Source organism: Protopterus annectens, chromosome 2.part1 (genome assembly GCF_019279795.1).
Source record: "Protopterus annectens isolate FY-2018-M chromosome 2.part1, PAN1.0, whole genome shotgun sequence".
Taxonomy (NCBI): Eukaryota; Metazoa; Chordata; order Ceratodontiformes; family Protopteridae; genus Protopterus; species Protopterus annectens.
The window spans coordinates 1,819,276,477-1,819,300,511 of NC_056729.1; the positions used below are offsets into that span (position 1 = coordinate 1,819,276,477).

At 43.3% G+C, this 24,035-nt stretch overlaps 10 non-coding genes across 10 annotated transcripts; all 10 read left to right on the forward strand.

The window, feature by feature from the left end:
• The first annotated feature begins 1,200 nt into the window (after positions 1–1,200).
• TRNAV-CAC lies at positions 1,201–1,273 on the forward strand. Its single transcript has one exon. It is a non-coding gene; the product is annotated as a tRNA-Val (tRNA).
• Positions 1,274–4,514: 3,241 nt separating this feature from the next.
• TRNAV-UAC lies at positions 4,515–4,587 on the forward strand. Its single transcript has one exon. It is a non-coding gene; the product is annotated as a tRNA-Val (tRNA).
• Positions 4,588–7,077: 2,490 nt separating this feature from the next.
• On the forward strand, positions 7,078–7,149 carry TRNAD-GUC. The gene has a single exon. It is a non-coding gene; the product is annotated as a tRNA-Asp (tRNA).
• Positions 7,150–7,994: 845 nt separating this feature from the next.
• TRNAV-CAC lies at positions 7,995–8,067 on the forward strand. Its single transcript has one exon. It is a non-coding gene; the product is annotated as a tRNA-Val (tRNA).
• Positions 8,068–11,311: 3,244 nt separating this feature from the next.
• Positions 11,312–11,384, forward strand: TRNAV-UAC. The gene has a single exon. It is a non-coding gene; the product is annotated as a tRNA-Val (tRNA).
• Positions 11,385–13,868: 2,484 nt separating this feature from the next.
• On the forward strand, positions 13,869–13,940 carry TRNAD-GUC. The gene has a single exon. It is a non-coding gene; the product is annotated as a tRNA-Asp (tRNA).
• An 849-nt stretch (positions 13,941–14,789) lies between these two features.
• On the forward strand, positions 14,790–14,862 carry TRNAV-CAC. Its single transcript has one exon. It is a non-coding gene; the product is annotated as a tRNA-Val (tRNA).
• A 3,252-nt stretch (positions 14,863–18,114) lies between these two features.
• TRNAV-UAC lies at positions 18,115–18,187 on the forward strand. Its single transcript has one exon. It is a non-coding gene; the product is annotated as a tRNA-Val (tRNA).
• A 2,482-nt stretch (positions 18,188–20,669) lies between these two features.
• TRNAD-GUC lies at positions 20,670–20,741 on the forward strand. The gene has a single exon. It is a non-coding gene; the product is annotated as a tRNA-Asp (tRNA).
• Positions 20,742–21,586: 845 nt separating this feature from the next.
• TRNAV-CAC lies at positions 21,587–21,659 on the forward strand. Its single transcript has one exon. It is a non-coding gene; the product is annotated as a tRNA-Val (tRNA).
• The last annotated feature ends 2,376 nt before the right edge of the window (positions 21,660–24,035 follow it).

The window sequence follows — 24,035 nt, forward strand, 5'->3', positions numbered from 1 at the left end:
TCTATTTCCATCTCTTTTGGTTGATATCTCATTTTCAGTCCAGTGTCACAGGTCATTTTCAAGTGCAACAACTCTTCCCCACATGTCGCTATGAAAACTGTATTCATTCACAGATCACCTCACTTTATTGAGTAATCGGGAAATGTGCTATGCAGTTTTAAGCTGCTAAAGTCTAACTGCCATTTGAGACACCAGTAGAAGGAATTATGGAAGCCACAGTCACCCGTCTTAACCCTATCAACCTGACTCCCAGTGTACAGCAGGTACACTGACTGCCTTCCTCGTTAGTATAGTGGTGAGTATCCCCGCCTGTCACGCGGGAGACCGGGTTCGATTCCCCGACGGGGAGCATGCATTTTTCTTTTGGTATGTCTCTCATCAGAGCACCGGAACACGTCTGTGAACTATTAATAACCTATTAATACTTCTATCGACTATTAATTTCTATGGTACGTGGTTCGATTCTGACAAACCTCCTTTGATGACTGCATCAGATGGAGCAAGTGACTTAACCAGACCTACCGATGGGACAATGGGGCATTTCAGTTTGGTTTGACTCCTTAACAGTCCCCTTGACTGCAGGCCTGTTAACTAGCTGCCAACCCTCTACCACAAGCTTCCTGCTTTCTGTCACTGCTTTTCAGCAGTGGGTACAGCATAGATTTCCAGATAGTCAGCCCCTAGCTGTAGTGCTGTAGCTCAACATGGTGTCGGACCTAGTATAAGGGGTAAGGTGCAGCTCAGCGATTTGAAAGATTGCTGTTCTCGACATATTTCAACTACCGGGTCTCTCGCTCGCTGACCTCTGTAAATAAGTTGCCCTCACTGTTCAGCGCACTTTAAATATATTCATTAATTACTGCAGATGTCATGTATTCTATTGAGTTTGCAGCGTGCTACACTGTACACATCTTACATGTGGAAACTAACTTCCAGCTATTTGTCGCATAGGTTTGAGTCGAGGAAGTCATGGCTGCAAAGAGTCGATAGACCAGTGCAGGCCCGCATGTGTGTATGCGTGCGTGTGTGTGTGTGTGCGCACATATAAATCTGTCAACCTATTTGCCGCTCCATCTACAGCAACAGCTATACGTGTGTATGTGTGTATGTATAGATAGACAGACAGACAGACAGCTAGCCTGCTAGCTGGCTTGCTAGCTAGCAAGAGACAGAGCGAGATATTTCACACATGGCTGTGTAGGTTCTGTAGTGTAGTGGTTATCACGTCTGCTTCACACGCAGAAGGTCCTGGGTTCGATCCCCAGTGGAACCATTATGCTAGTGCAAGATAAGGAAATTGGGGCAGGTGTGACCAAAGAAAACCCATTCGATTCCAATAACTAAATTTGCGGTTTCAGATACCTTTTAATGTGCTCTTGATTGTTTCAGACAAACTACTTCAGTTGAGAAAATCCTGCTCTGTTGTGCGGCAGTATATCAGTTGATGTATGGATTGCAAGGTCACAGAAAACACTGTCAACATTTTGTAGCTTACGTTCAAAATGTGTTTAAATGCACAGATGCAAGTATTTTAAAAGAAAACAGATGCTCTTTTAGTAAGTTGTTTACATGTTGGTAGGTGACCAGAAAGCCTCTGGCAGGTAGATCACCGGGCAGCCTAAGTCAGTTCCCCAAATACGGTCTGGAAAAGCAGCTTATTAACAAATCAGAAGCAGAGGTCTGTAGAGTAGCAGTATCCCTGAGTGGGCTCAAACCAGCAACTTTTCGGTCAAAAGCCACAAGTGCAAAGCGATTGTGCCACAGAGAGATGAGCCCGACTCCTGCAAAAGTACAAGAAAAAGGAAACCTCTCCACTGAGCTAGAAATTCAAAAGCCAGAGATTTAAGCAGCGTAAAATATTGTCATCCCCTTGGTGATACTATCAATAAGCTTTGTACTAATAGCGTGGGAAAGATGTGTGATGTGCGTCGTATGTTTGTTACGTCTCCTTAAAAACAAGTTAAGAGGTATTACGGTAAGACTAATGCATCATTTTGCAAATTGCAGACAGACTGCAATATGGTAAAATTGCGCACTGACACTTGACAGAGTATTGCGTGTGCCCAGTTTAGGTTTTGACGCAGGTTGGGTTTGCAGAGACTGAGCGAGTTAATGCATCCATAGATGGCTGCCACCTTCGGGTGGGTAACACATGCTGCACAGTAGGTGAGAAGATGTGCTGGGCATTGATTGAAAAGGAAAATGTAAGATAGGAGCAGATGAGAGTAAAGCAGAGGTACCAAGAAGCACACAGCGATTAGCTTCCTTCGAGACCTGACTAGATGGGAAGTGCTAAGAGGGCACACGACAGCAGGGTGGGTTTGCTCTTTCTTTTTTTAAAGAGCCCACCTCAAGAAAGAGGCTGTTAACCGGTGCCCACACTCACTCGCCCTCACCGGGAACAGAATGCTCCCGGCGAGATGCCCTGATGTAGAGCTTCCTCCAGTATAGTCTTGGGGACAAAGAATGAAGCACTGCAGGACAAAACACCATAAGCTTGCAGGCTGACATGCGTAAGAAACCTGGCTTTTAAAATTCTAAGACAACCTGAGGAAAAGTTTCAGTCGTGTCTGGAGCTGAAGCATGGCTTCCTGGGTATGCTAATCAGCTAATGGGGTGACATTAACAAACTGAAAAGAGTAGCTACTGAAAAACAAACTTGTTGCACCAGCTCATTAGCATTCCCAAAATGCCATGCTTCACCATGCATTATTTTTACCTGTAGGTCTTTCTCTGTCATGAAAGGGATTTGGTAAGAGAAGGTGTTGTGGCTCATTATACATGTCGTCTCACTATTCTTCATTTTCAAAACATTGCTGAGTGTTTGTTTGTTTTTTTTTTGCCACTCTCCTTAGTCTTAAAAAAACTCCTCATGTCTTATTAAAGGAGGCCCGGTAAATGGCTTTCCCTGCTTGATGTGTTTGGATGCTGTCAGTTTTATCATTTTTGTTTTCCCTCCTCTCCTCTGGTTTTTGTTATTATTCTTATGTTTGTGTCTCTTTCTCCCACAGCAGTTTTTACAGTTTAGTTAGTATCAGTTGCATTTGAGTGGGTGGCGTCACTCTCTGTCATGATGCCATGATCATTATGTATTTTTCCTGCTAGATCACCGTCTGTTGTGATGCAGTCCTTGTTATGTCTTTCTCATTGGCTGGCATCTCAAATGGTCATCGGTTTGTATGCTGACATCACGCATTCTAGAACTCCACATTACTTTCTTGCCTGCCATTTCCTTAGTGTCACAAGCACATAAGACAAGGACAGAGCAGCTTCAGAGACAAGAGACTCTCTTCAGTTAGTACGTGCATGCACTCATTCTTTCATTCATTCATTCAGCTGAAGGCTGAGAGAAGCTCTGAATTCAAAACATCTATTTCCCTCTCTTTTGGCTATCTTATTTTCAGTCCAGCGTCACAGGTCATTTTCAAGTGCAACTACTCATCCCCCCACGTAGCTATGAAAAATGTATTCATTCACAGATTATGTCACTTTATTCAGTAAAAGAGAAATGTGCTATGCAGTTTTAAGCTGCTAAAGTCAAACTGCCATTTGAAATACCAGTAGAAGGAATTATGGAAGTCACATTCACCGTCTTAACCCTATCAACCTGACTCCTATTTTACAACAGGGTAAGTGACCGTCTTCCTCTTTGGTGTAGTGCTGAGTACCCTGTCACGCGTGACACCAGGATTCGATTCCCTGACGGGAAGCATGTGATTTTCTTTGAGTTTGTCTCTCATCAGAACACTGGATCATGCCTGCGAACTATTAATAGTTCTATTTATTTCTACGGTACGGCATTCCATTCTGATAAACCTCCTTTACCTACTGCATTAGCTGGAGTAAGTGACTTAACCAGACCTGTCTTTGGAACAATGGGACAATGGGGCATTTTTGTTTGGTTTGACTCCTTAACAGTCCCCTTGACTGCAGGCTTGTTAACTAGCTGTCAGCCCGCTGCCACAAGCTTCCTGCTTTCTGTCACTGCTTTTCAGCAGTGGGTACAGCATAGATTTTCAGATAGTCAGCCCCTGCCTGTAGTGCTGTAGCTCATCATGATGTCAGACCTAGTAAAAGGGGTAAGGTGTAGCTCAGCAACTTGAAAGATTGCTGTTTTCGACATATTTCTCCTACCGGATCTCTCCCTCAGTAACCTCTGTAAATAAGTTGCCCACACTGTTCAGCACATTTTAAATATATTCATCAATTACTGCAGATGTCATGTATTCTATTTATTTTGCAGCGTGCTACACTGTATCCGTCTTACACATAGAAACTGACTTTGAGATACTTGTTGTATAAGTTTAGTCAAGGAAGTCACGGCTGCAGACACTAGACCAGCGCACGCCCGCATGTGTATATACGTGCGCACGTGTGTGCGCACATATAAATCTTTCAACCTATCTGCCTCGCCATCTACAGCAATAGCTATATGTATGTATGGATAGGAAGACAGACAGCTAGCTGGCTTGCTAGCTAGAGACAGAGCGAGATGCTTTGGAGGCACATGCATAGGTTCTGTAGTGTAGTGGTTATCACGTCTGCTTTACACGCAGAAGGTCCTGGGTTCGATCCCCAGTGGAACCATTATGCCAGTGCAAGATAAGAAGATTAGGGTAGGCATGACAAGGAATAACAGATTCGATTCCAGGAACTAAATTCATGGTTTGAGATACCTTTTAATGTGCTCTTGATTGCTTCAGATAAACTACTTCAATTGAGAAAATCCTGCTCTGTTGTGTGGCAGTATATCAGTTGATGTATGGATTGCAAGGTCACAGAAACAACTGTCAACATTTTGTAGATTACGTTCGAAATGTGTTCAAATGCACAGATGTAAGTATTTTAAAAGAAAACAGCTGCTCTTTTAGTAACTTGCTTACAAGTTGGTAGGTGGCCATAACCGGGCAACCTAATCCAGATTCCTCAGTGCCCCAAAGTACGGTCTGAAAAAGTGTCTTATAAACAGGTCAGAACCTGAGGTCTCTGCAGTAGCAAGAGGCAGCATCCCCGAGTGGATTCGACCCACCAACCTTTCAGTCAAGGGCTGATCGTGCTAACCAATCGCATCACAGAGAGACGTCGGCCTAACCCCTGCAAAAGTGCAACAAAAAGGGAAACCTCTCCATTGCACTACAAATTCAAAAGCCAGAGATTTAATCGGCGTAAGATATCGTCATCCCCCTGGTGATATTATGAATAAGCTTTGTGTTAATACCACGTGAAAAATGTCTGATGTGCGTTGTATGTTATGTCTCCTTAAAAACAAGTTAAGAGGTATTACAGTAAGACTAATGCATCATTTTGCAGTTGCGCACAGACTGCAATATGGTAGAATTGTGCATCGACACTAGGCAGAGTGTTGCGGGTGCCCAGTTTAGGTTCTCCGGCAGGTTGGGTTTGCAGAGACTGAGCAAGTTTATGCATCCATAGATGGCTGTCACCTGTCGGTGGGTAAATATACTGCACAGGAGGTGACAAGATGCGCTGGGTATTGACTATAAAGGAAAACGTAAGGCAGGATAGGAGCGAATGAAGTCAAAGTGCCAGTGGAGCACCACGGATGCTTACTTTCTTTGAGAGTTAACTATATCACAGGTGGCAGAGGACATCAACTAAACTGGCAGAGCTGGCACGAGAGAACAAAAAATGTCAAGACAGTAGCTATTAAGTTATGACCACATGCGCTTACCTTCATTGGCAATGGATATAATCCTGGCGAGATGTCCAGATGTAGAGCATCCTCCAGTAGAGTCTTGGGAACCAAAGATGAAGCACTACAGGACAAAACACCATAAGCGGGCAGGCTGACATGCGTAAGAAACCTGGCTTTCAAAATTCTAAGACAACCTGAGGAAAAGTTTCAGTGTGTAACATGGAGCTAATGCATGGCTTCTTGGGTATGCTAATCAGCTAATGGGGTGACATTTCACTGTTCAATTCTTTTTGCCAGTTTTTTAATTAAAGAGAGTCAGCGCTGAGCAGACAGGATGCCTGAGCAGAAAGGGCAATCTGTTTATTCGACAAACTGAAAAGAGTAACTACTGAAAAGCAAACTTGTTGCACCAGCTCGTTAGCATTACCAAAATGCCTTGCTTCACCATGCATTTTTTTTTACCTGTAGTTCTTTCTCTGTGATGAAAGGGATTTGGAAAGAGGAGGTCTTGTGGCTCACTATAGACGTCGTCGCACCTTTCTTCATTTTCAAAACATTGCTGAGTTTTTTTTTTTTTTTTTTGTTTTTTTTTTTGGTTTGTGCTGCTCACCGTAACTTAACAAACTCCTCGTCTCTGATCAAAGGAGGCCCGGCCAGCATATTCGTTTTTTCTCCTGGTTTATTTGGATGTTGTCAGTTTTGATATGTCTTTTTCCCTCTAGTTTTAGTCAAGCTCGCGTCTGTGTCTATGTCTCGTCCACAGCAATTTTTACACTTTAATTAGTATCAGTTGCAGCTGAGTAGGTGGCATCACTCCCTCTGTCATGATGACACGCTCATTATGTCTTCTCCTTGCTAGATCGCAATCCGTTATGATGCAGTCCTTGTTATGTCTTTCTTATTGGCTGGCATCTGAAATGGTCATCGGTTTGCATCCTGATATCGCACATTTTAGAACTCCACATTACTTTCTTGCCTGCCATTTCCTTAGTGTCACAAGCACTTAAGACACCGACAGAGCAGCTTCAGAGACAAGAGACTCTCTTCGGTTAGAACATTCATTCATTCATTCATTCATTCATTCATTCATTCATTCATTCATTCATCCAGCTGAAGGCCGAGAAAAGCTCTGAATTCAAAACATCTATTTCCATCTCTTTTGGTTGATATCTCATTTTCAGTCCAGTGTCACAGGTCATTTTCAAGTGCAACAACTCTTCCCCACATGTCGCTATGAAAACTGTATTCATTCACAGATCACCTCACTTTATTGAGTAATCGGGAAATGTGCTATGCAGTTTTAAGCTGCTAAAGTCTAACTGCCATTTGAGACACCAGTAGAAGGAATTATGGAAGCCACAGTCACCCGTCTTAACCCTATCAACCTGACTCCCAGTGTACAGCAGGTACACTGACTGCCTTCCTCGTTAGTATAGTGGTGAGTATCCCCGCCTGTCACGCGGGAGACCGGGGTTCGATTCCCCGACGGGGAGCATGCATTTTTCTTTTGGTATGTCTCTCATCAGAGCACCGGAACACGTCTGTGAACTATTAATAACCTATTAATACTTCTATCGACTATTAATTTCTATGGTACGTGGTTCGATTCTGACAAACCTCCTTTGATGACTGCATCAGATGGAGCAAGTGACTTAACCAGACCTACCGATGGGACAATGGGGCATTTCAGTTTGGTTTGACTCCTTAACAGTCCCCTTGACTGCAGGCCTGTTAACTAGCTGCCAACCCTCTACCACAAGCTTCCTGCTTTCTGTCACTGCTTTTCAGCAGTGGGTACAGCATAGATTTCCAGATAGTCAGCCCCTAGCTGTAGTGCTGTAGCTCAACATGGTGTCGGACCTAGTATAAGGGGTAAGGTGCAGCTCAGCGATTTGAAAGATTGCTGTTCTCGACATATTTCAACTACCGGGTCTCTCGCTCGCTGACCTCTGTAAATAAGTTGCCCTCACTGTTCAGCGCACTTTAAATATATTCATTAATTACTGCAGATGTCATGTATTCTATTGAGTTTGCAGCGTGCTACACTGTACACATCTTACATGTGGAAACTAACTTCCAGCTATTTGTCGCATAGGTTTGAGTCGAGGAAGTCATGGCTGCAAAGAGTCGATAGACCAGTGCAGGCCCGCATGTGTGTATGCGTGCGTGTATGTGCGCACATATAAATCTGTCAACCTATTTGCCGCTCCATCTACAGCAACAGCTATACGTGTGTATGTGTGTATGTATAGATAGACAGACAGACAGACAGCTAGCCTGCTAGCTGGCTTGCTAGCTAACAAGAGACAGAGCGAGATATTTCACACATGGCTGTGTAGGTTCTGTAGTGTAGTGGTTATCACGTCTGCTTCACACGCAGAAGGTCCTGGGTTCGATCCCCAGTGGAACCATTATGCTAGTGCAAGATAAGGAAATTGGGGCAGGTGTGACCAAAGAAAACCCATTCGATTCCAATAACTAAATTTGCGGTTTCAGATACCTTTTAATGTGCTCTTGATTGTTTCAGACAAACTACTTCAGTTGAGAAAATCCTGCTCTGTTGTGCGGCAGTATATCAGTTGATGTATGGATTGCAAGGTCACAGAAAACACTGTCAACATTTTGTAGCTTACGTTCAAAATGTGTTTAAATGCACAGATGCAAGTATTTTAAAAGAAAACAGATGCTCTTTTAGTAAGTTGTTTACATGTTGGTAGGTGACCAGAAAGCCTCTGGCAGGTAGATCACCGGGCAGCCTAAGTCAGTTCCCCAAATACGGTCTGGAAAAGCAGCTTATTAACAAATCAGAAGCAGAGGTCTGTAGAGTAGCAGTATCCCTGAGTGGGCTCAAACCAGCAACTTTTCGGTCAAAAGCCACAAGTGCAAAGCGATTGTGCCACAGAGAGATGAGCCCGACTCCTGCAAAAGTACAAGAAAGAAGGAAACCTCTCCACTGAGCTAGAAATTCAAAAGCCAGAGATTTAAGCAGCGTAAAATATTGTCATCCCCTTGGTGATACTATCAATAAGCTTTGTACTAATAGCGTGGGAAAGATGTGTGATGTGCGTCGTATGTTTGTTACGTCTCCTTAAAAACAAGTTAAGAGGTATTACGGTAAGACTAATGCATCATTTTGCAAATTGCAGACAGACTGCAATATGGTAAAATTGCGCACTGACACTTGACAGAGTATTGCGTGTGCCCAGTTTAGGTTTTGACGCAGGTTGGGTTTGCAGAGACTGAGCGAGTTAATGCATCCATAGATGGCTGCCACCTTGGTGGGTAACACATGCTGCACAGTAGGTGAGAAGATGTGCTGGGCATTGATTGAAAAGGAAAATGTAAGATAGGAGCAGATGAGAGTAAAGCAGAGGTACCAAGAAGCACACAGCGATTAGCTTCCTTCGAGACCTGACTAGATGGGAAGTGCTAAGAGGGCACCACGACAGCAGGGTGGGTTTGCTCTTTCTTTTTTTAAAGAGCCCACCTCAAGAAAGAGGCTGTTAACCGGTGCCCACACTCACTCGCCCTCACCGGGAACAGAATGCTCCCGGCGAGATGCCCTGATGTAGAGCTTCCCCTCCAGTATAGTCTTGGGGACAAAGAATGAAGCACTGCAGGACAAAACACCATAAGCTTGCAGGCTGACATGCGTAAGAAACCTGGCTTTTAAAATTCTAAGACAACCTGAGGAAAAGTTTCAGTGCGTAATACGGAGCTGAAGCATGGCTTCCTGGGTATGCTAATCAGCTAATGGGGTGACATTAACAAACTGAAAAGAGTAGCTACTGAAAAACAAACTTGTTGCACCAGCTCATTAGCATTCCCAAAATGCCATGCTTCACCATGCATTATTTTTACCTGTAGGTCTTTCTCTGTCATGAAAGGGATTTGGTAAGAGAAGGTGTTGTGGCTCATTATACATGTCGTCTCACTATTCTTCATTTTCAAAACATTGCTGAGTGTTTGTTTGTTTTTTTTTTTTTTTTGCCACTCTCCTTAGTCTTAAAAAAACTCCTCATGTCTTATTAAAGGAGGCCCGGTAAATGGCTTTCCCTGCTTGATGTGTTTGGATGCTGTCAGTTTTATCATTTTTGTTTTCCCTCCTCTCCTCTGGTTTTGTTATTATTCTTATGTTTGTGTCTCTTTCTCCCACAGCAGTTTTTACAGTTTAGTTAGTATCAGTTGCATTTGAGTGGGTGGCGTCACTCTCTGTCATGATGCCATGATCATTATGTATTTTTCCTGCTAGATCACCGTCTGTTGTGATGCAGTCCTTGTTATGTCTTTCTCATTGGCTGGCATCTCAAATGGTCATCGGTTTGTATGCTGACATCACGCATTCTAGAACTCCACATTACTTTCTTGCCTGCCATTTCCTTAGTGTCACAAGCACATAAGACAAGGACAGAGCAGCTTCAGAGACAAGAGACTCTCTTCAGTTAGTACGTGCATGCACTCATTCTTTCATTCATTCATTCAGCTGAAGGCTGAGAGAAGCTCTGAATTCAAAACATCTATTTCCCTCTCTTTTGGCTATCTTATTTTCAGTCCAGCGTCACAGGTCATTTTCAAGTGCAACTACTCATCCCCCACGTAGCTATGAAAAATGTATTCATTCACAGATTATGTCACTTTATTCAGTAAAAGAGAAATGTGCTATGCAGTTTTAAGCTGCTAAAGTCAAACTGCCATTTGAAATACCAGTAGAAGGAATTATGGAAGTCACATTCACCGTCTTAACCCTATCAACCTGACTCCTATTTTACAACAGGGTAAGTGACCGTCTTCCTCTTTGGTGTAGTGCTGAGTACCCTGTCACGCGTGACACCAGGATTCGATTCCCTGACGGGAAGCATGTGATTTTCTTTGAGTTTGTCTCTCATCAGAACACTGGATCATGCCTGCGAACTATTAATAGTTCTATTTATTTCTACGGTACGGCATTCCATTCTGATAAACCTCCTTTACCTACTGCATTAGCTGGAGTAAGTGACTTAACCAGACCTGTCTTTGGAACAATGGGACAATGGGGCATTTTTGTTTGGTTTGACTCCTTAACAGTCCCCTTGACTGCAGGCTTGTTAACTAGCTGTCAGCCCGCTGCCACAAGCTTCCTGCTTTCTGTCACTGCTTTTCAGCAGTGGGTACAGCATAGATTTTCAGATAGTCAGCCCCTGCCTGTAGTGCTGTAGCTCATCATGATGTCAGACCTAGTAAAAGGGGTAAGGTGTAGCTCAGCAACTTGAAAGATTGCTGTTTTCGACATATTTCTCCTACCGGATCTCTCCCTCAGTAACCTCTGTAAATAAGTTGCCCACACTGTTCAGCACATTTTAAATATATTCATCAATTACTGCAGATGTCATGTATTCTATTTATTTTGCAGCGTGCTACACTGTATCGTCTTCCACATAGAAACTGACTTTGAGATACTTGTTGTATAAGTTTAGTCAAGGAAGTCACGGCTGCAGACACTAGACCAGCGCCCGCCCGCAGGTGTATATACGTGCGCGCGTGTGCACATATAAATCTTTCAACCTATCTGCCTCGCCATCTACAGCAATAGCTATATGTATGTATGGATAGGAAGACAGACAGCTAGCTGGCTTGCTAGCTAGAGACAGAGCGAGATGCTTCGGAGGCACATGCATAGGTTCTGTAGTGTAGTGGTTATCACGTCTGCTTTACACGCAGAAGGTCCTGGGTTCGATCCCCAGTGGAACCATTATGCCAGTGCAAGATAAGAAGATTAGGGTAGGCATGACAAGGAATAACAGATTCGATTCCAGGAACTAAATTCATGGTTTGAGATACCTTTTAATGTGCTCTTGATTGCTTCAGATAAACTACTTCAATTGAGAAAATCCTGCTCTGTTGTGTGGCAGTATATCAGTTGATGTATGGATTGCAAGGTCACAGAAACAACTGTCAACATTTTGTAGATTACGTTCGAAATGTGTTCAAATGCACAGATGTAAGTATTTTAAAAGAAAACAGCTGCTCTTTTAGTAACTTGCTTACAAGTTGGTAGGTGGCCATAACCGGGCAACCTAATCCAGATTCCTCAGTGCCCCAAAGTACGGTCTGAAAAAGTGTCTTATAAACAGGTCAGAACCTGAGGTCTCTGCAGTAGCAAGAGGCAGCATCCCCGAGTGGATTCGACCCACCAACCTTTCAGTCAAGGGCTGAACGTGCTAACCAATCGCATCACAGAGGCGTCGGCCTAACCCCTGCAAAAGTGCAACAAAAAGGGAAACCTCTCCATTGCACTACAAATTCAAAAGCCAGAGATTTAAGCGGCGTAAGATATCGTCATCCCCCTGGTGATATTATGAATAAGCTTTGTGTTAATACCACGTGAAAAATGTCTGATGTGCGTTGTATGTTATGTCTCCTTAAAAACAAGTTAAGAGGTATTACAGTAAGACTAATGCATCATTTTGCAGTTGCGCACAGACTGCAATATGGTAGAATTGTGCATCGACACTAGGCAGAGTGTTGCGGGTGCCCAGTTTAGGTTCTCCGGCAGGTTGGGTTTGCAGAGACTGAGCAAGTTTATGCATCCATAGATGGCTGTCACCTGTCGGTGGGTAAATATACTGCACAGGAGGTGACAAGATGCGCTGGGTATTGACTATAAAGGAAAACGTAAGGCAGGATAGGAGCGAATGAAGTCAAAGTGCCAGTGGAGCACACGGATGCTTACTTTCTTTGAGAGTTAACTATATCACAGGTGGCAGAGGACATCAACTAAACTGGCAGAGCTGGCACGAGAGAACAAAAAATGTCAAGACAGTAGCTATTAAGTTATGACCACATGCGCTTACCTTCATTGGCAATGGATATAATCCTGGCGAGATGTCCAGATGTAGAGCATCCCCTCCAGTAGAGTCTTGGGAACCAAAGATGAAGCACTACAGGACAAAACACCATAAGCGGGCAGGCTGACATGCGTAAGAAACCTGGCTTTCAAAATTCTAAGACAACCTGAGGAAAAGTTTCAGTGTGTAACATGGAGCTAATGCATGGCTTCTTGGGTATGCTAATCAGCTAATGGGGTGAAATTTCACTGTTCAATTCTTTTTGCCAGTTTTTTAATTAAAGAGAGTCACCGCTGAGCAGACAGGATGCCTGAGCAGAAAGGGCAATCTGTTTATTCGACAAACTGAAAAGAGTAACTACTGAAAAGCAAACTTGTTGCACCAGCTCGTTAGCATTACCAAAATGCCTTGCTTCACCATGCATTTTTTTTTACCTGTAGTTCTTTCTCTGTGATGAAAGGGATTTGGAAAGAGGAGGTCTTGTGGCTCACTATAGACGTCGTCGCACCTTTCTTCATTTTCAAAACATTGCTGAGTTTTTTTTTTTTGTTTTTTTTTTTTGGTTTGTGCTGCTCACCGTAACTTAACAAACTCCTCGTCTCTGATCAAAGGAGGCCCGGCCAGCATATTCGTTTTTTCTCCTGGTTTATTTGGATGTTGTCAGTTTTGATATGTCTTTTTCCCTCTAGTTTTAGTCAAGCTCGCGTCTGTGTCTATGTCTCGTCCACAGCAATTTTTACACTTTAATTAGTATCAGTTGCAGCTGAGTAGGTGGCATCACTCCCTCTGTCATGATGACACGCTCATTATGTCTTCTCCTTGCTAGATCGCAATCCGTTATGATGCAGTCCTTGTTATGTCTTTCTTATTGGCTGGCATCTGAAATGGTCATCGGTTTGCATCCTGATATCGCACATTTTAGAACTCCACATTACTTTCTTGCCTGCCATTTCCTTAGTGTCACAAGCACTTAAGACACCGACAGAGCAGCTTCAGAGACAAGAGACTCTCTTCGGTTAGAACATTCATTCATTCATTCATTCATTCATTCATTCATTCATTCATTCATTCATCCAGCTGAAGGCCGAGAAAAGCTCTGAATTCAAAACATCTATTTCCATCTCTTTTGGTTGATATCTCATTTTCAGTCCAGTGTCACAGGTCATTTTCAAGTGCAACAACTCTTCCCCACATGTCGCTATGAAAACTGTATTCATTCACAGATCACCTCACTTTATTGAGTAATCGGGAAATGTGCTATGCAGTTTTAAGCTGCTAAAGTCTAACTGCCATTTGAGACACCAGTAGAAGGAATTATGGAAGCCACAGTCACCCGTCTTAACCCTATCAACCTGACTCCCAGTGTACAGCAGGTACACTGACTGCCTTCCTCGTTAGTATAGTGGTGAGTATCCCTGCCTGTCACGCGGGAGACCGGGGTTCGATTCCCCGACGGGGAGCATGCATTTTTCTTTTGGTATGTCTCTCATCAGAGCACCGGAACACGTCTGTGAACTATTAATAACCTATTAATACTTCTATCGACTATTAATTTCTATGGTACGTGGTTCGATTCTGACAAACCTCCTTTGATGACTGCATCAGATGGAGCAAGTGACTTAACCAGACCTACCGATGGGACAATGGGGCATTTCAGTTTGGTTTGACTCCTTAACAGTCCCCTTGACTGCAGGCCTGTTAACTAGCTGCCAACCCTCTACCACAAGCTTCCTGCTTTCTGTCACTGCTTTTCAGCAGTGGGTACAGCATAGATTTCCAGATAGTCAGCCCCTAGCTGTAGTGCTGTAGCTCAACATGGTGTCGGACCTAGTATAAGGGGTAAGGTGCAGCTCAGCGATTTGAAAGATTGCTGTTCTCGACATATTTCAACTACCGGGTCTCTCGCTCGCTGACCTCTGTAAATAAGTTGCCCTCACTGTTCAGCGCACTTTAAATATATTCATTAATTACTGCAGATGTCATGTATTCTATTGAGTTTGCAGCGTGCTACACTGTACACATCTTACATGTGGAAACTAACTTCCAGCTATTTGTCGCATAGGTTTGAGTCGAGGAAGTCATGGCTGCAAAGAGTCGATAGACCAGTGCAGGCCCGCATGTGTGTATGCGTGCGTGTATGTGTGTGCGCACATATAAATCTGTCAACCTATTTGCCGCTCCATCTACAGCAACAGCTATACGTGTGTATGTGTGTATGTATAGATAGACAGACAGACAGACAGCTAGCCTGCTAGCTGGCTTGCTAGCTAGCAAGAGACAGAGCGAGATATTTCACACATGGCTGTGTAGGTTCTGTAGTGTAGTGGTTATCACGTCTGCTTCACACGCAGAAGGTCCTGGGTTCGATCCCCAGTGGAACCATTATGCTAGTGCAAGATAAGGAAATTGGGGCAGGTGTGACCAAAGAAAACCCATTCGATTCCAATAACTAAATTTGCGGTTTCAGATACCTTTTAATGTGCTCTTGATTGTTTCAGACAAACTACTTCAGTTGAGAAAATCCTGCTCTGTTGTGCGGCAGTATATCAGTTGATGTATGGATTGCAAGGTCACAGAAAACACTGTCAACATTTTGTAGCTTACGTTCAAAATGTGTTTAAATGCACAGATGCAAGTATTTTAAAAGAAAACAGATGCTCTTTTAGTAAGTTGTTTACATGTTGGTAGGTGACCAGAAAGCCTCTGGCAGGTAGATCACCGGGCAGCCTAAGTCAGTTCCCCAAATACGGTCTGGAAAAGCAGCTTATTAACAAATCAGAAGCAGAGGTCTGTAGAGTAGCAGTATCCCTGAGTGGGCTCAAACCAGCAACTTTTCGGTCAAAAGCCACAAGTGCAAAGCGATTGTGCCACAGAGAGATGAGCCCGACTCCTGCAAAAGTACAAGAAAAAAGGAAACCTCTCCACTGAGCTAGAAATTCAAAAGCCAGAGATTTAAGCAGCGTAAAATATTGTCATCCCCTTGGTGATACTATCAATAAGCTTTGTACTAATAGCGTGGGAAAGATGTGTGATGTGCGTCGTATGTTTGTTACGTCTCCTTAAAAACAAGTTAAGAGGTATTACGGTAAGACTAATGCATCATTTTGCAAATTGCAGACAGACTGCAATATGGTAAAATTGCGCACTGACACTTGACAGAGTATTGCGTGTGCCCAGTTTAGGTTTTGACGCAGGTTGGGTTTGCAGAGACTGAGCGAGTTAATGCATCCATAGATGGCTGCCACCTTCGGGTGGGTAACACATGCTGCACAGTAGGTGAGAAGATGTGCTGGGCATTGATTGAAAAGGAAAATGTAAGATAGGAGCAGATGAGAGTAAAGCAGAGGTACCAAGAAGCACACAGCGATTAGCTTCCTTCGAGACCTGACTAGATGGGAAGTGCTAAGAGGGCACACGACAGCAGGGTGGGTTTGCTCTTTCTTTTTTTAAAGAGCCCACCTCAAGAAAGAGGCTGTTAACCGGTGCCCACACTCACTCGCCCTCACCGGGAACAGAATGCTCCCGGCGAGATGCCCTGATGTAGAGCTTCCCCTCCAGTATAGTCTTGGGGACAAAGAATGAAGCACTGCAGGACAAAACACCATAAGCTTGCAGGCTGACATGCGTAAGAAACCTGGCTTTTAAAATTCTAAGACAACCTGAGGAAAAGTTTCAGTGCGTAATACGGAGCTGAAGCATGGCTTCCTGGGTATGCTAATCAGCTAATGGGGTGACATTAACAAACTGAAAAGAGTAGCTACTGAAAAACAAACTTGTTGCACCAGCTCATTAGCATTCCCAAAATGCCATGCTTCACCATGCATTATTTTTACCTGTAGGTCTTTCTCTGTCATGAAAGGGATTTGGTAAGAGAAGGTGTTGTGGCTCATTATACATGTCGTCTCACTATTCTTCATTTTCAAAACATTGCTGAGTGTTTGTTTGTTTTTTTTTTTTTTTTGCCACTCTCCTTAGTCTTAAAAAAACTCCTCATGTCTTATTAAAGGAGGCCCGGTAAATGGCTTTCCCTGCTTGATGTGTTTGGATGCTGTCAGTTTTATCATTTTTGTTTTCCCTCCTCTCCTCTGGTTTTCGTTATTATTCTTATGTTTGTGTCTCTTTCTCCCACAGCAGTTTTTACAGTTTAGTTAGTATCAGTTGCATTTGAGTGGGTGGCGTCACTCTCTGTCATGATGCCATGATCATTATGTATTTTTCCTGCTAGATCACCGTCTGTTGTGATGCAGTCCTTGTTATGTCTTTCTCATTGGCTGGCATCTCAAATGGTCATCGGTTTGTATGCTGACATCACGCATTCTAGAACTCCACATTACTTTCTTGCCTGCCATTTCCTTAGTGTCACAAGCACATAAGACAAGGACAGAGCAGCTTCAGAGACAAGAGACTCTCTTCAGTTAGTACGTGCATGCACTCATTCTTTCATTCATTCATTCAGCTGAAGGCTGAGAGAAGCTCTGAATTCAAAACATCTATTTCCCTCTCTTTTGGCTATCTTATTTTCAGTCCAGCGTCACAGGTCATTTTCAAGTGCAACTACTCATCCCCCCACGTAGCTATGAAAAATGTATTCATTCACAGATTATGTCACTTTATTCAGTAAAAGAGAAATGTGCTATGCAGTTTTAAGCTGCTAAAGTCAAACTGCCATTTGAAATACCAGTAGAAGGAATTATGGAAGTCACATTCACCGTCTTAACCCTATCAACCTGACTCCTATTTTACAACAGGGTAAGTGACCGTCTTCCTCTTTGGTGTAGTGCTGAGTACCCTGTCACGCGTGACACCAGGATTCGATTCCCTGACGGGAAGCATGTGATTTTCTTTGAGTTTGTCTCTCATCAGAACACTGGATCATGCCTGCGAACTATTAATAGTTCTATTTATTTCTACGGTACGGCATTCCATTCTGATAAACCTCCTTTACCTACTGCATTAGCTGGAGTAAGTGACTTAACCAGACCTGTCTTTGGAACAATGGGACAATGGGGCATTTTTGTTTGGTTTGACTCCTTAACAGTCCCCTTGACTGCAGGCTTGTTAACTAGCTGTCAGCCCGCTGCCACAAGCTTCCTGCTTTCTGTCACTGCTTTTCAGCAGTGGGTACAGCATAGATTTTCAGATAGTCAGCCCCTGCCTGTAGTGCTGTAGCTCATCATGATGTCAGACCTAGTAAAAGGGGTAAGGTGTAGCTCAGCAACTTGAAAGATTGCTGTTTTCGACATATTTCTCCTACCGGATCTCTCCCTCAGTAACCTCTGTAAATAAGTTGCCCACACTGTTCAGCACATTTTAAATATATTCATCAATTACTGCAGATGTCATGTATTCTATTTATTTTGCAGCGTGCTACACTGTATACGTCTTACACATAGAAACTGACTTTGAGCTATTTGTTGTATAAGTTTAGTCAAGGAAGTCACGGCTGCAGACACTAGACCAGCGCACGCCCGCAAGTGTATATACGTGCGCGCGTGTGTGCGCACATATAAATCTTTCAACCTATCTGCCTCGCCATCTACAGCAATAGCTATATGTATGTATGGATAGGAAGACAGACAGCTAGCTGGCTTGCTAGCTAGAGACAGAGCGAGATGCTTTGGAGGCACATGCATAGGTTCTGTAGTGTAGTGGTTATCACGTCTGCTTTACACGCAGAAGGTCCTGGGTTCGATCCCCAGTGGAACCATTATGCCAGTGCAAGATAAGAAGATTAGGGTAGGCATGACAAGGAATAACAGATTCGATTCCAGGAACTAAATTCATGGTTTGAGATACCTTTTAATGTGCTCTTGATTGCTTCAGATAAACTACTTCAATTGAGAAAATCCTGCTCTGTTGTGTGGCAGTATATCAGTTGATGTATGGATTGCAAGGTCACAGAAACAACTGTCAACATTTTGTAGATTACGTTCGAAATGTGTTCAAATGCACAGATGTAAGTATTTTAAAAGAAAACAGCTGCTCTTTTAGTAACTTGCTTACAAGTTGGTAGGTGGCCATAACCGGGCAACCTAATCCAGATTCCTCAGTGCCCCAAAGTACGGTCTGAAAAAGTGTCTTATAAACAGGTCAGAACCTGAGGTCTCTGCAGTAGCAAGAGGCAGCATCCCCGAGTGGATTCGACCCACCAACCTTTCAGTCAAGGGCTGAACGTGCTAACCAATCGCATCACAGAGACGTCGGCCTAACCCCTGCAAAAGTGCAACAAAAAGGGAAACCTCTCCATTGCACTACAAATTCAAAAGCCAGAGATTTAAACGGCGTAAGATATCGTCATCCCCCTGGTGATATTATGAATAAGCTTTGTGTTAATACCACGTGAAAAATGTCTGATGTGCGTTGTATGTTATGTCTCCTTAAAAACAAGTTAAGAGGTATTACAGTAAGACTAATGCATCATTTTGCAGTTGCGCACAGACTGCAATATGGTAGAATTGTGCATCGACACTAGGCAGAGTGTTGCGGGTGCCCAGTTTAGGTTCTCCGGCAGGTTGGGTTTGCAGAGACTGAGCAAGTTTATGCATCCATAGATGGCTGTCACCTGTCGGTGGGTAAATATACTGCACAGGAGGTGACAAGATGCGCTGGGTATTGACTATAAAGGAAAACGTAAGGCAGGATAGGAGCGAATGAAGTCAAAGTGCCAGTGGAGCACACGGATGCTTACTTTCTTTGAGAGTTAACTATATCACAGGTGGCAGAGGACATCAACTAAACTGGCAGAGCTGGCACGAGAGAACAAAAAATGTCAAGACAGTAGCTATTAAGTTATGACCACATGCGCTTACCTTCATTGGCAATGGATATAATCCTGGCGAGATGTCCAGATGTAGAGCATCCCCTCCAGTAGAGTCTTGGGAACCAAAGATGAAGCACTACAGGACAAAACACCATAAGCGGGCAGGCTGACATGCGTAAGAAACCTGGCTTTCAAAATTCTAAGACAACCTGAGGAAAAGTTTCAGTGTGTAACATGGAGCTAATGCATGGCTTCTTGGGTATGCTAATCAGCTAATGGGGTGACATTTCACTGTTCAATTCTTTTTGCCAGTTTTTTAATTAAAGAGAGTCAGCGCTGAGCAGACAGGATGCCTGAGCAGAAAGGGCAATCTGTTTATTCGACAAACTGAAAAGAGTAACTACTGAAAAGCAAACTTGTTGCACCAGCTCGTTAGCATTACCAAAATGCCTTGCTTCACCATGCATTTTTTTTTACCTGTAGTTCTTTCTCTGTGATGAAAGGGATTTGGAAAGAGGAGGTCTTGTGGCTCACTATAGACGTCGCCCCACCTTTCTTCATTTTCAAAACATTGCTGAGTTTTTTTTTTTTGTTTTTTTTTTGGTTTGTGCTGCTCACCGTAACTTAACAAACTCCTCGTCTCTGATCAAAGGAGGCCCGGCCAGCATATTCGTTTTTTCTCCTGGTTTATTTGGATGTTGTCAGTTTTGATATGTCTTTTTCCCTCTAGTTTTAGTCAAGCTCGCGTCTGTGTCTATGTCTCGTCCACAGCAATTTTTACACTTTAATTAGTATCAGTTGCAGCTGAGTAGGTGGCATCACTCCCTCTGTCATGATGACACGCTCATTATGTCTTCTCCTTGCTAGATCGCAATCCGTTATGATGCAGTCCTTGTTATGTCTTTCTTATTGGCTGGCATCTGAAATGGTCATCGGTTTGCATCCTGATATCGCACATTTTAGAACTCCACATTACTTTCTTGCCTGCCATTTCCTTAGTGTCACAAGCACTTAAGACACCGACAGAGCAGCTTCAGAGACAAGAGACTCTCTTCGGTTAGAACATTCATTCATTCATTCATTCATTCATTCATTCATTCATTCATTCATTCATCCAGCTGAAGGCCGAGAAAAGCTCTGAATTCAAAACATCTATTTCCATCTCTTTTGGTTGATATCTCATTTTCAGTCCAGTGTCACAGGTCATTTTCAAGTGCAACAACTCTTCCCCACATGTCGCTATGAAAACTGTATTCATTCACAGATCACCTCACTTTATTGAGTAATCGGGAAATGTGCTATGCAGTTTTAAGCTGCTAAAGTCTAACTGCCATTTGAGACACCAGTAGAAGGAATTATGGAAGCCACAGTCACCCGTCTTAACCCTATCAACCTGACTCCCAGTGTACAGCAGGTACACTGACTGCCTTCCTCGTTAGTATAGTGGTGAGTATCCCCGCCTGTCACGCGGGAGACCGGGGTTCGATTCCCCGACGGGGAGCATGCATTTTTCTTTTGGTATGTCTCTCATCAGAGCACCGGAACACGTCTGTGAACTATTAATAACCTATTAATACTTCTATCGACTATTAATTTCTATGGTACGTGGTTCGATTCTGACAAACCTCCTTTGATGACTGCATCAGATGGAGCAAGTGACTTAACCAGACCTACCGATGGGACAATGGGGCATTTCAGTTTGGTTTGACTCCTTAACAGTCCCCTTGACTGCAGGCCTGTTAACTAGCTGCCAACCCTCTACCACAAGCTTCCTGCTTTCTGTCACTGCTTTTCAGCAGTGGGTACAGCATAGATTTCCAGATAGTCAGCCCCTAGCTGTAGTGCTGTAGCTCAACATGGTGTCGGACCTAGTATAAGGGGTAAGGTGCAGCTCAGCGATTTGAAAGATTGCTGTTCTCGACATATTTCAACTACCGGGTCTCTCGCTCGCTGACCTCTGTAAATAAGTTGCCCTCACTGTTCAGCGCACTTTAAATATATTCATTAATTACTGCAGATGTCATGTATTCTATTGAGTTTGCAGCGTGCTACACTGTACACATCTTACATGTGGAAACTAACTTCCAGCTATTTGTCGCATAGGTTTGAGTCGAGGAAGTCATGGCTGCAAAGAGTCGATAGACCAGTGCAGGCCCGCATGTGTGTATGCGTGTGTGTGTGTGCGCACATATAAATCTGTCAACCTATTTGCCGCTCCATCTACAGCAACAGCTATACGTGTGTATGTGTGTATGTATAGATAGACAGACAGACAGACAGCTAGCCTGCTAGCTGGCTTGCTAGCTAGCAAGAGACAGAGCGAGATATTTCACACATGGCTGTGTAGGTTCTGTAGTGTAGTGGTTATCACGTCTGCTTCACACGCAGAAGGTCCTGGGTTCGATCCCCAGTGGAACCATTATGCTAGTGCAAGATAAGGAAATTGGGGCAGGTGTGACCAAAGAAAACCCATTCGATTCCAATAACTAAATTTGCGGTTTCAGATACCTTTTAATGTGCTCTTGATTGTTTCAGACAAACTACTTCAGTTGAGAAAATCCTGCTCTGTTGTGCGGCAGTATATCAGTTGATGTATGGATTGCAAGGTCACAGAAAACACTGTCAACATTTTGTAGCTTACGTTCAAAATGTGTTTAAATGCACAGATGCAAGTATTTTAAAAGAAAACAGATGCTCTTTTAGTAAGTTGTTTACATGTTGGTAGGTGACCAGAAAGCCTCTGGCAGGTAGATCACCGGGCAGCCTAAGTCAGTTCCCCAAATACGGTCTGGAAAAGCAGCTTATTAACAAATCAGAAGCAGAGGTCTGTAGAGTAGCAGTATCCCTGAGTGGGCTCAAACCAGCAACTTTTCGGTCAAAAGCCACAAGTGCAAAGCGATTGTGCCACAGAGAGATGAGCCCGACTCCTGCAAAAGTACAAGAAAAAAGGAAACCTCTCCACTGAGCTAGAAATTCAAAAGCCAGAGATTTAAGCAGCGTAAAATATTGTCATCCCCTTGGTGATACTATCAATAAGCTTTGTACTAATAGCGTGGGAAAGATGTGTGATGTGCGTCGTATGTTTGTTACGTCTCCTTAAAAACAAGTTAAGAGGTATTACGGTAAGACTAATGCATCATTTTGCAAATTGCAGACAGACTGCAATATGGTAAAATTGCGCACTGACACTTGACAGAGTATTGCGTGTGCCCAGTTTAGGTTTTGACGCAGGTTGGGTTTGCAGAGACTGAGCGAGTTAATGCATCCATAGATGGCTGCCACCTTCGGGTGGGTAACACATGCTGCACAGTAGGTGAGAAGATGTGCTGGGCATTGATTGAAAAGGAAAATGTAAGATAGGAGCAGATGAGAGTAAAGCAGAGGTACCAAGAAGCACACAGCGATTAGCTTCCTTCGAGACCTGACTAGATGGGAAGTGCTAAGAGGGCACACGACAGCAGGGTGGGTTTGCTCTTTCTTTTTTTAAAGAGCCCACCTCAAGAAAGAGGCTGTTAACCGGTGCCCACACTCACTCGCCCTCACCGGGAACAGAATGCTCCCGGCGAGATGCCCTGATGTAGAGCTTCCTCCAGTATAGTCTTGGGGACAAAGAATGAAGCACTGCAGGACAAAACACCATAAGCTTGCAGGCTGACATGCGTAAGAAACCTGGCTTTTAAAATTCTAAGACAACCTGAGGAAAAGTTTCAGTGCGTAATACGGAGCTGAAGCATGGCTTCCTGGGTATGCTAATCAGCTAATGGGGTGACATTAACAAACTGAAAAGAGTAGCTACTGAAAAACAAACTTGTTGCACCAGCTCATTAGCATTCCCAAAATGCCATGCTTCACCATGCATTATTTTTACCTGTAGGTCTTTCTCTGTCATGAAAGGGATTTGGTAAGAGAAGGTGTTGTGGCTCATTATACATGTCGTCTCACTATTCTTCATTTTCAAAACATTGCTGAGTGTTTGTTTGTTTTTTTTTTTTTTTTGCCACTCTCCTTAGTCTTAAAAAAACTCCTCATGTCTTATTAAAGGAGGCCCGGTAAATGGCTTTCCCTGCTTGATGTGTTTGGATGCTGTCAGTTTTATCATTTTTGTTTTCCCTCCTCTCCTCTGGTTTTTGTTATTATTCTTATGTTTGTGTCTCTTTCTCCCACAGCAGTTTTTACAGTTTAGTTAGTATCAGTTGCATTTGAGTGGGTGGCGTCACTCTCTGTCATGATGCCATGATCATTATGTATTTTTCCTGCTAGATCACCGTCTGTTGTGATGCAGTCCTTGTTATGTCTTTCTCATTGGCTGGCATCTCAAATGGTCATCGGTTTGTATGCTGACATCACGCATTCTAGAACTCCACATTACTTTCTTGCCTGCCATTTCCTTAGTGTCACAAGCACATAAGACAAGGACAGAGCAGCTTCAGAGACAAGAGACTCTCTTCAGTTAGTACGTGCATGCACTCATTCTTTCATTCATTCATTCAGCTGAAGGCTGAGAGAAGCTCTGAATTCAAAACATCTATTTCCCTCTCTTTTGGCTATCTTATTTTCAGTCCAGCGTCACAGGTCATTTTCAAGTGCAACTACTCATCCCCCCACGTAGCTATGAAAAATGTATTCATTCACAGATTATGTCACTTTATTCAGTAAAAGAGAAATGTGCTATGCAGTTTTAAGCTGCTAAAGTCAAACTGCCATTTGAAATACCAGTAGAAGGAATTATGGAAGTCACATTCACCGTCTTAACCCTATCAACCTGACTCCTATTTTACAACAGGGTAAGTGACCG